The sequence below is a fragment of the Falco punctatus genome (assembly GCF_963210335.1).
Source record: "Falco punctatus genome assembly, chromosome: 18".
In the NCBI taxonomy this organism is placed as follows: domain Eukaryota; kingdom Metazoa; phylum Chordata; class Aves; order Falconiformes; family Falconidae; genus Falco; species Falco punctatus.
Window position 1 is genome coordinate 6,398,660 of NC_137598.1, and position 10,166 is coordinate 6,408,825.

General features: G+C 44.3%; 1 long non-coding RNA gene across 1 annotated transcript; it reads left to right on the forward strand.

Moving 5' to 3' along the window:
* Positions 1–4,414: 4,414 nt before the first annotated feature.
* LOC308055220 lies at positions 4,415–9,800 on the forward strand. The gene is made up of 2 exons (XR_013924477.1): positions 4,415–6,705; positions 7,313–9,800. It is a non-coding gene; the product is annotated as an uncharacterized lncRNA (long non-coding RNA).
* The last annotated feature ends 366 nt before the right edge of the window (positions 9,801–10,166 follow it).

The window sequence follows — 10,166 nt, forward strand, 5'->3', positions numbered from 1 at the left end:
CACATCCACAACAGGATAAGCTGAATCTCAGTCCGGACGTGCCCATTTCTCTCACTGTTATCCAAGGGAGTCCAGCATCACGCATCAAGATGCAGACCTCTGTTGTTGATGTCTAACATAGGTGAGAGGGAACCTTCCTCTAACAACCTCAGTTCTCAGTAAGACGTTCTTAGGAGAGCTCTCCCCGGCTCATAGCAGACCTTCAGGCTCAGAGCCTGTGATGAGATGACTGTTACAAAGGTTTGAGCTTTGGCCCCTACAGAAACATATTGCGCTGTGCTCTTGCTTTTTTTGAAAGTCATTACAGATCTGTGTGAATGCTACAGACCTTTTTTTCTTTTATAGGGCTGAGTCCCAAGGGTCTTAGAAACACAGGAAGGTCATATCCATACATATAAAGGGGCCCTGATGGTCTTTTCTTCTCTCCTTTGTAGGACATCCCAAGCAAAGGCCAACCACCCCAAAGAGGGGATTCTCCCCCAAACCGGGAGAGAATCGAGATGCTGAAAAGCAGTTCATTCAGAGACTGAAGGAAGAGTGTGATGAGCAGTCCCAGCAATTAAGCAATATTCAAGGTGACCTTAAAAGGGCCAGCTGTGGCTTTGATGTCTTTGCTATAACAACACAGCACTTTTTCAGGCAGGTAGGTGCGATGAGTATTTTCTACCATTGGAAAGATACTTTGCCTTTACACCAGCCACTTGCCCAGATTTATTCCACAGTTGTTGAGACTTTGCTCTTGGGAGAAAAGCATGTAATTTCTTTGCAACAGTTATTATGATGAGGGAATCGTAATTTGATGCCATGTATTTGAAAATCAAGGTTCAGGAACTTGGAAGAGGAAGAATTGTGACTGAAGTATTTCTCATGGAGGGGTTTCAGGATGTTTTTAGGAGTAAAGCAGATGCACAAACTTAGAAGTACAAGTCCCTGACTGCTACAGCTGGAATGGAAAGTATAGCTGAGATCTTGATACCTGTGACCAAATGCAAAAACAATCCATGCATTTAGTCAACCAAAGGTGTTGGATGAAGGAAGAGATTTGCTTTCTCACAGTGCTTGCCTACTCCTGCTGTTCACCACAGATCAGTCAGTGTCCCTGTTACAGAGGTGCCAGTTCCTGAAGACGTTAGAATAACATTATCTCAGCATTTAGATTACATTCAGCAGGTATAGAGAACATTAAAGGAAATGTTGCCACTAATTAGAGAAGCTTATTTATTCACTAAACCTGAGACAAAATGAGCAAATTTTAAGACAACCCTGAAGGACTTGTAGGTAGTGCTTGTTTCAAAAGCCATTTACTGATCTGGGAAATCTAGCTGGGCTCTGAGGTCCAGACCTGGTTCACCTGATGCCCACGTATTTTGTACCGTCCCGGGTTAACCTGGTGTTCCAAGTACTTTGTAAAACAGGCAGACAGTCACCAGCAGTAGGACCCAAGGTCTGGAGAATATCCCTGGTTGCCTGTTTGGCTACTTCTGGAAGAGGCAAGAGTAAACTTTCAGTGTTAACTAGGATGAAAAAAACCAACAAAACCCAAAGCACAGATTCAAACAGTCTTTACAACTTCTGAAATACTTGGTTCAGTTATTTTTTTTTATATTAGCGGGAAAGGTTACCTTTGAACAAATAACCACAGTTCACACTTTTCCCTAAGCAGGAGCTGATCTTGCTAGGGGGAGCTTCAGTGAACTTAAAAAAAAGGGAAATTTTTTAATATGTACTGAATATTTTAAATACCTTCTCAAGGGGTTTTCCCCATCCATTTTTCTATGGTCTTGACACTTTTGGGCTTGATGGGCATTTGTAAAGGGCTTTTTTTTTTTCCTTTTGGGTTTTTTTTTTTCATTCGAGCTGACTGTGGAGTGTCCTTGATTAAAGCAGAGGGAAACAAAAAAGGGAAGGGCAGTGTATGCTGAGCTTTGTCTGTGTGTTGTCCACTGGGGAGAGATTTTTCATCTCACGCCTCATTCACAACTTGCTGAAGGAATTCTGGAAGCTTGGGCACACCTCCTGTGTCTCCTCTGGATACGTTTTCAGTGAGAACGGCTGCTGCAGCTGAGCTTTCAGATGACTCTCATCCAGTTGGCGCATGTTAGATCTGTCCTGAGAATGCCTACTGAACTGAACACCTCAGGGGACTTTATTTAACAGAGTCCTCTCCAAGTCCTGCCGGGCGTAGCTGCACCTCCTGTTTCCAGCTCCCCTGCACCATCAGGCCGGCTGGGGGTTTGCAGTGATACCCGGGGCTCTTGCAGGTGAAAAAGAATATACTTCTGGAATTTAAGCACCTTCAGGCTTGGGCAGGATTAGGTGTAGATTTTTTCCAGATCCACCGCTGGGCTCGTTTACCTGTGTTCAGCCTGAGCGTCAGTTTCTTCTGGGCTTGTCTGGTCGCCCTGGAGATATATATGTGCACATCATCATTCAGTGCAGTGCCAGACACCTGTATCTTGCTGCTCGCTGCTGGGAGCCATGTAACACGGCAAAGAGACTCCCGGCTTCCCCGGGTGGTGAGCTGCACAGTCAGCGTGAGCCCAACAGTTACCCATTAGTCACTTAGGTGTGGTACCTACATTAGGAGTATGGTTGCTTTAGGCTCCATCTTTAGGGAATGGAGGCAGGTGAGCACTTCCAGGAGACCGTTTTCAGCACCAAAGATCTGAATTTCTGCTTGAGGTACTTGCCTGTACTGTGGCCTCCAGGGATGCCTAAAGCTGCTGCGCTTTTAAATTCAATGCTGAAGTTGAGAGCCTACATGTGATGGGATGATCTGGGAGCATTCAAGCAATCGTGTAACTGGGCAGTCTGTTCTCCTGCAACATAGACACAGGCTTCCAGGTTTTGGAGTCATTCAAAAATACAATCTGTAGACATTTTCTGAGATGGCATTATTGTTTGAAAGCTTGAGCAAAATTGCATTGGCTGGCTTTGAGTTAGGGCAGCATGAAAAAAGGAACTTTCCCCATTATAAAAATAATACTTATGTTTGTTCCCGAGAAGCCTGCAGGCAGAATGTTGAGGTCTGAGTAGAACTGCAGTTTGGCAAGGGAATAATACTCATTCAGGAAAAAGGTGGGGCCTTATTCCAGAGAAGTTTGAGCTTGAGTTGTCCAACTGGCAGTTCTGCTCTGCTTAGCAGAGGACCCAACCCTACTTTGGTGCTAGGGAGCCTCTTTGGGCTGATAACCAGCCATAGCCTAATTTTACTGTGTGTGTCTCTCTCTCCTTACACCACATCAAAATAATGCCCAAAACATAGGCTTTTATCTGAACTGGAGTTGAATTCTGTTGGAAAATGTGCTCCAGGCAGTGAGGACTGGGCTGAGTCTTAAAAGCAACCCAAGGGCCAGTGTTTTGCACACAGGTGGGAGCCTCCCTGTGCCCATGGCTCTCTTGTCTTGCTCACACCGTTTCTGTTCTCTCTCCAAAGCTGGGGAAAGCACCAATGCAAGTGGTCCAACAGACGTGTTTAGCTGAAGAAAGAGTGTGTCAATACGTAGTAAACAGTGTTGGCCCACACCCAGGGTTTCTTTGAGTGCTTTCTAATTGTAAGCACCTGCTGTAGCAACCTTAAGGCGGCATGACCATTTTCTTTGGGTTTCGTTGGATTTGTTCAATTGCTGTTCCAGACCACTGCTGAACATCATCCTGAAATCATCTCTTTTTCTCAGTTGTAATAGGCAAGGGTCATTAAATAGGCATCAAGGAGTTCACAGCATGTAGTGGTACTTAGCACAGACCCATTGAATGCAGCTAAACCAATTTTCTGCCTTGGTGAAGAGCCTAGGCAGTCAAAGCAAGCGATGGCTGAGGCAGCGGACAAAAAAAAAATTGAAGCAGTGGCTCTGACTTACACGTTTAGCTAATTATGAAAAGTAATGATTGCAGTGCGTGTGGACAGCATGGCTTTTAATTATTATTTAATTAGCAGATGGATTAGTGAAGACCCTCAGATATGCACACATGACTCCTATTGACTTTGGGAACCACTTTAAACTTCTCCTGAAGAGGAGCAGATGGAGTTTGCCCCTAACGTCGGATGTTCATCATGTCGATACAACCCTTGTGCTGTGAGGCACCAAACTGCACCAAGGCCCTGGACACTGGACTGATGCCTTTCTGCCAGTCCTGCATGCCCAAGCAGCTGGACTGTTGGAGCCCCGCTCATAAGTTCTGCCCCTGAAATTTCAAATGAGGACTCCAGAGCTGCAGGGCACGTGAGGGGAAGGGATCGTTTCTGAGCTGCAGACCCCAAGGGTGGGAGGAGGTAAGGGAAGGCGCTGTGCTATGGGAGTCTGTCCCACACTCTGCTGGGGCATGGAGGGGTTTCCAGACTTGCGGCATAGCCTTATGCTGCACTTTCCATCACAGGGGAAAAACTGCTCTGGACAGGTGCTGGCATGTGGGCGCAAGCAGATCAGCTGGGAATGGAGGAACCACACAGATGCGCTGGATGAGAGCAGGTGCAGGAGGGGGCCTGGGAAGCAGGACCACAAGTAACAATCAGTTAGTTGAAAGGAATGTGCTTGAGCTTGTGGGTCACAAGCCCTGGTGAAAGGGACATGAGAAATTTCTGAAGGGTATAGAAACAGGGACTAATCATCAAGTTGAGACTATACAAGGAATAAGGCGGTCGGTTTGTCAGCTTGCTCAAAGACGTGGTGCAAGAGCTGCAGACATTGTTGTCTTTATTGCTGAATTGCTAAATAGCTAGTGTGAGATCCTCGCAGGAGTTGCCACATAGTTATTGAATAAGCAAGTTTTTGAACCGATCAGAATTAGATGTAACAATTGCTTGTGTGTATATAATCATGATATTCGGCTAATTAAAGTGACATTTGCTTGCATCAAGCTGCGTCCCGTCTCTCAGTTGCGGCAAGCAGGGACAGCACTGCAGTACCTGACAGCATCCCAACAGTTTGTGTCTACCAACACTGAGAAAGACCTGTCACCAGTAACCCATGTGTGTGTTTGTCTCCACACCAGAGTGTGAGTTACTTTTGGGTGGGTATACAAGGCACATCTTCCAGACAAGTAAACACACATAGCGGTGCCCTGGAAAATCTGGGATGGACAAGAGAAACCTTTTCCCCCATTCAAATAACTGAGAGATGTGTGTGCTTTTGTGTATTCTTCAAAGCAAGGTTTCTGCCTGTGAAGTGCCATGTCACTACCTTGTTCAAATGCTAATGACCTCTTGTGTAAGAGGCAGAACTGGTTGCACTAGTTCCAAGTCACTTGGGCTTCCCACCATTGCCTCCGAAACAGTAATTTGGGATAACATTTCAAGTGCTCATCTCAGGCTGGGCTGACAATGGTTTATTTCCACAGCTGCCTCTGAGAGTTAGTTTAGGAGAAAGATATGTATTGTTTGTGCCTGGTGGTGGCACAGTGGTAAGAAGCCAGCACTCATCAGAAAGACTGACCTTCTGGCTTTCAGGGGTACTACTTTCCCAGCATTTGCAAAATATATTAGAATTTAGCCCAAGAATAGCTCTTAGGAAAGTGCCGCTCCGTTTCTCCCTCATCATTATTACAGCTGGGCCCGATTTCCTGTATGGAGCAAGTTCGGTCTTTTCTTTGCTCCTCCTGGAGACCAGAGCAGTGAGAACAACTCAATCTTTTCATTGTGTATCCTGGAAGAAATCCATTTTGGATTCACCAAGCCCTGACAGTTTTGGGATATGAATCAAAACCATTTTATTGCAAGACAAACAAAACACTTTGTTTGCTTGGGAGCAAAAAATTAGAAAGAAACTTTGTCATCATTTAGGGCTTTCTAAACTGCTTTTCAAGTAGAAACGCACAAGATTTGGTGCTGGGGACAACTAGTTATGGTAAAAGAGTGCAGTAAGAATTGAGAGGTGCTCCTTTCCTTGCAAGCATTGCAGTGAAGGCTCTATAATGCAGCTGCTCTGGGACTCAGGGACACTCATTCATGCTCGATCTGCCCAAGGAATGGGTCAGGGTTTGTAAACTGAAAGAAGGTGCCTTCTGCGGGTCGCCTGCTTATTTGCTGTGGGTGCTAGATGACAGGCAGTGAGAAGATAAGGTGCTGTAGAATAGAAACCTTAAAGCAGCTGAATATCTTTCCCCTCCTCATGCTCTTGAATGATGAATGATGCACCACTTATCTATAGGATGATGTACTTATGTTTATCTAAAAGCTGGGAAACATGCAAGGACCCTTATTGCTAACATAAGGGATGTACTAATTGCGAAGTCCTTGGATTTGTCATCTTTAAAAAGGCTATCTGGTCCTAAGTTCCTGTTGTTTATGGAAGGTGGCAAAGACAAGGACTTAAATCATGGTCACTAGTTTAGTGAGATGTGTAAATGAGTTCCTGGCATTGTAATGAATATGTGAACGATTTCCTGGAAAGTTAATGAATAGGTCTGAGTTGCTTGTATAAAGAGGGGACTGAAGAATCCCCTCGGTGTGCATGACTTTGGTGGAGGGATCCCCCATGCACCCAGCGCTGGTGAATAAAGATAACCTCCTCCGCTCACTCGAATATTGGTGACTGACTCTTTAAATCAATTTGGCGACCCAGATGGGACCTCCTCTGCTCGGCTGCGGGACCCATTGAGAGCGAGCGGGGACTCCCTAGGGTACCCCCGGGGATTTTTCCGGAGGGGCTCCTCGTCTCATCTGGATCACCGCAGGAGCAGACAAGGACTCCATCTTGCGGAGCAAAGGTACTATCTTTATTCAAATATTATATTAATTGTAAATATATTAATATTATATTTTGAACAGTACTGTTTTGGATATTTCTGTTCTGGGACCGGTCCATCTGTAAAGCTGTCCATAAGACATAAGATCATTGTATGCTTATGCAGGATGGCGTATGCCGGGTAGCTAGCACCGCAGGTATGCATCTGATTCTGTTCTGGTATTCGTTCCGGTATTAAGGTAATATCGGAACTCTGATTCTGTTCTGGTATTTGTTCTGATATTGAGGTAATATCGGAACTCTAATGCTGTTTTGGTTGGAAGACTGACACGTTTGACGATTTGAAGTCAATCTGTGTATATAGGATTAATAATTATAGGGTTACTAATAATAATTGTTATACTCATTTTATGCTGGAAATGTGAGAACATTTCTGTATTAGGTATATTATGAATGTTGACATGTGGTTATTGTCTTGAACATCCGAGGGGTGAGTGTAAACCTCTATATGTTTTAAAGCGCATATAGTGTAAAGAATTAGTGAGTATATGGTGGGAGTTGCTGCTTAAAGACAAAATTTGTCTCTGAGCAGTTATCTGTGCTGTTTTGGCATCGATTTGGCGAGCCAGCCAGGAGAACTCTCCACCAGTGCTGGAATCCAGGGGCCTGGGGACCCTCAGGGCCCCCGACTGCATCTTCTGTCGGCAAGACTCCCCTGCCTCTCGGCTTCTCACACAGGTGGACAAGGACTTCTGCACAACATAAAAGGTATTTATATTTATTCTTTGTTTTGAATATTTGATTGTCTTAAGATTTGTTTTTACCCCATAAGACAAAAGACGGGGCGCCGTCTTGCAGGGTTGAGAAGAAGGGACGCCTTCTGAGAAGGGTAATAGCCCTATTTGATTATCTTAAGATTTGGGAAGCTAAAAACTCTCTTTAGGTTGCCTTAAGATTTGAGGAATTCCTAGAATATAACAACTGAAATAGCGCTCTGTGTCTTGTTTGTTCTATGTATTGTCTTGTTACATGTTCAAAATTGGAGTTATGAAATGTATGTTGAAAAAAAAAATATTCTGGTAATTCTAGGCAAATAGCTGAAAACTTAACACTCTGCTTAAGGCCAGAAAAAAATGAGAATCTGTTTTTTGGAAATTGTTCATTGAAATGCGTACTTTGTGTGATAACGTGAACTGTCAGCGTTCCTAGAGTTGTATGTAAGTGCACGGTACCGTGTAACATACTGCCTGTGTGACTGAGGGCTGCCCAGAGAGTGTGACGTGTGTGAGAGACGCGGTGTCACTGCAAAGCGAGTGGGGAGTCCCGATCTGTGTGTCCGTGTTCCCCGCGAGGGGCCAGCCAGAGACGGACGGAGCGATTGAAAAATCAATTTATGAAGTGTTGGAATGCATAATTAGAAATTAGAGCGGGAGACTGTGGACAAAACATTAGAACTAACATCTTTGGAAAAAGCACGAACTGGCCTCTGCCCTTAGTGTCATAGGTGCTGTCTGTACACTCGAGCAAAAGGTTGCAAGTGTCTAAGATATATTATCTCCTCCCAAAAAACCCCCAATAATAATAAGAAGAAGAAAAATAATGAGACCAAGAAATAAGGCTAAATAGAGGTCTGGAACTGTGGTGTGTGTTCTGAGATAAGTATGGTACCTCCAGTAATAACTAACACATTGTAGACAAATGCCAGACTTATTAGGACGATGGGGGGCAGGCCGAGCCAAGAAATAAATACCAAAACACCCCTGGGATGTATTTTGAAGCATTGGAAAGAATTTGGCAGAAATCCCAGTGGAAATTTGAACAAAAAGACATATTTAAAATATTGTCAGAATTGGTGGCCTTTGTATACATTAGGTGATGGTGAAAGATGGCCACTCGAAGGAAGTCTTATATTACAACACAATTTTACACCTTATGCTGTTTCTTCATAGAGAACAAAAGTGGAATTAACACCACCTGATCTTTGATTATGGCTCTAGAAAAGGATAAGGGAAAAACTGAGACCTAAACTAGAAAGATGTTCTTGTTGAATTTTTTTTTTTTTTGGGGGGGGGGCAGGGGGGAAGAGAGAGAAGAGCTCAGGTTGTGGTTCCTTTCCTTCTGTGGAGCAACCAGAATGAAGCACGTTGTAAGATAAAAGCTTGCACTAACCTATGTAAGACCTAAAGCGGGGTGTGGAGAGTCAAAGACCCTGTGAAGGTGTTACAGTATTGGGGTGAGTTTGTACAAACCCCCATACCCCCTCGAAGGTGCATGCTGGACGCCTGGCAGGGTGTTTGCTGTTTGCCTGCGAAGGCTGATGTGTAAGAACACAGACTTAAAGCAACAAGGAGCAGATTTGCATTCAGGGTAAGAAAGAGTTAAAACAGAAGTGCTGCTGCAGAGGCAGGCTTGTGTAACCTGCAGAGCAGGAAGAGCATCTCCTGCCCCGAACCCTTCTGCTGGTGAGGAGGAGGGGGTTGCTGTTGCTGACGATTGAGCAGAAGGACCTGACAATGTCACCCCGATTGCTGCAGCATTTGCAGTACAACGGGACCGGTAACGGCCCCTCTAGGGCAGGCAGCGGGTCTGAGGAGAGTAAAGGTGAGTCTTTGATGGGGAAATGTAGATGTTTGAAAGTTGGTTGTGAAAGACTTATCAGGATGATCTAATAGGACTAGATAAAGGTTCGAGTTGATTGTTATTAGGTAATTGTGATGTAGAAAAGTTGATAGAAGGAACAGGGAACGTGTACAGAAGGTAAGAGAAGAGCTGGGTCCGGTCGTGCTGAGCTGGTAGAGGAGACGAGGCAGAGACAGGAGGAATGTCAGGCAGAAGTGAAAAGTGAATCCCTCTCCTATGGGATCGGATCACTGTGCATATTGTAGGGAAAGTGGACACTGGAAGCGAGATTGCCCTGAGCTAAAGAACCAGCAAGGGGTTCTGGTGAACTAGGGACTAGGAAAAATGAGGTGGAATTTTTAGTGAATACAAAACCAACTTACTTGGTGTTAAACTTCAGTGAACAGAATTTGTTACAGTTGTGGGAGCTGCTGGCCACCAGGAAAACATCCTGAAACCTTTAAAGTACAAACTAAGAAAACAAACAAGAATGCCAAATTCACCAAAATCTTTGTTGGGATGAGATTTATTAGAACATCTAGATGTTTAAAGAAGGAGAAATGAAACCAAAATTTAAAAATAATCAATTAATTGAAATCTTGAGCTTATCTTTGATTCAACAGAAAAGTGGAAAAGAGGATCTCCCTGAAGTAAAAGAAATCTTTAACCAGGTATATCCGGGAGTAAATTCCAGGTAAGGCAAAAAATGCTTTACCTGTTACAGTAAAAATGATAAGCGGGAGGCCTGCCTAGTTCAGGTAAAACAATATCCCTTGGTCAGCAGGGCTGTGGGGGATATTGGCATAAAAACTGAAATAAAACGCACTGTGTAGTAGTTCTACAACCAATGTAAATCTGTGTGTT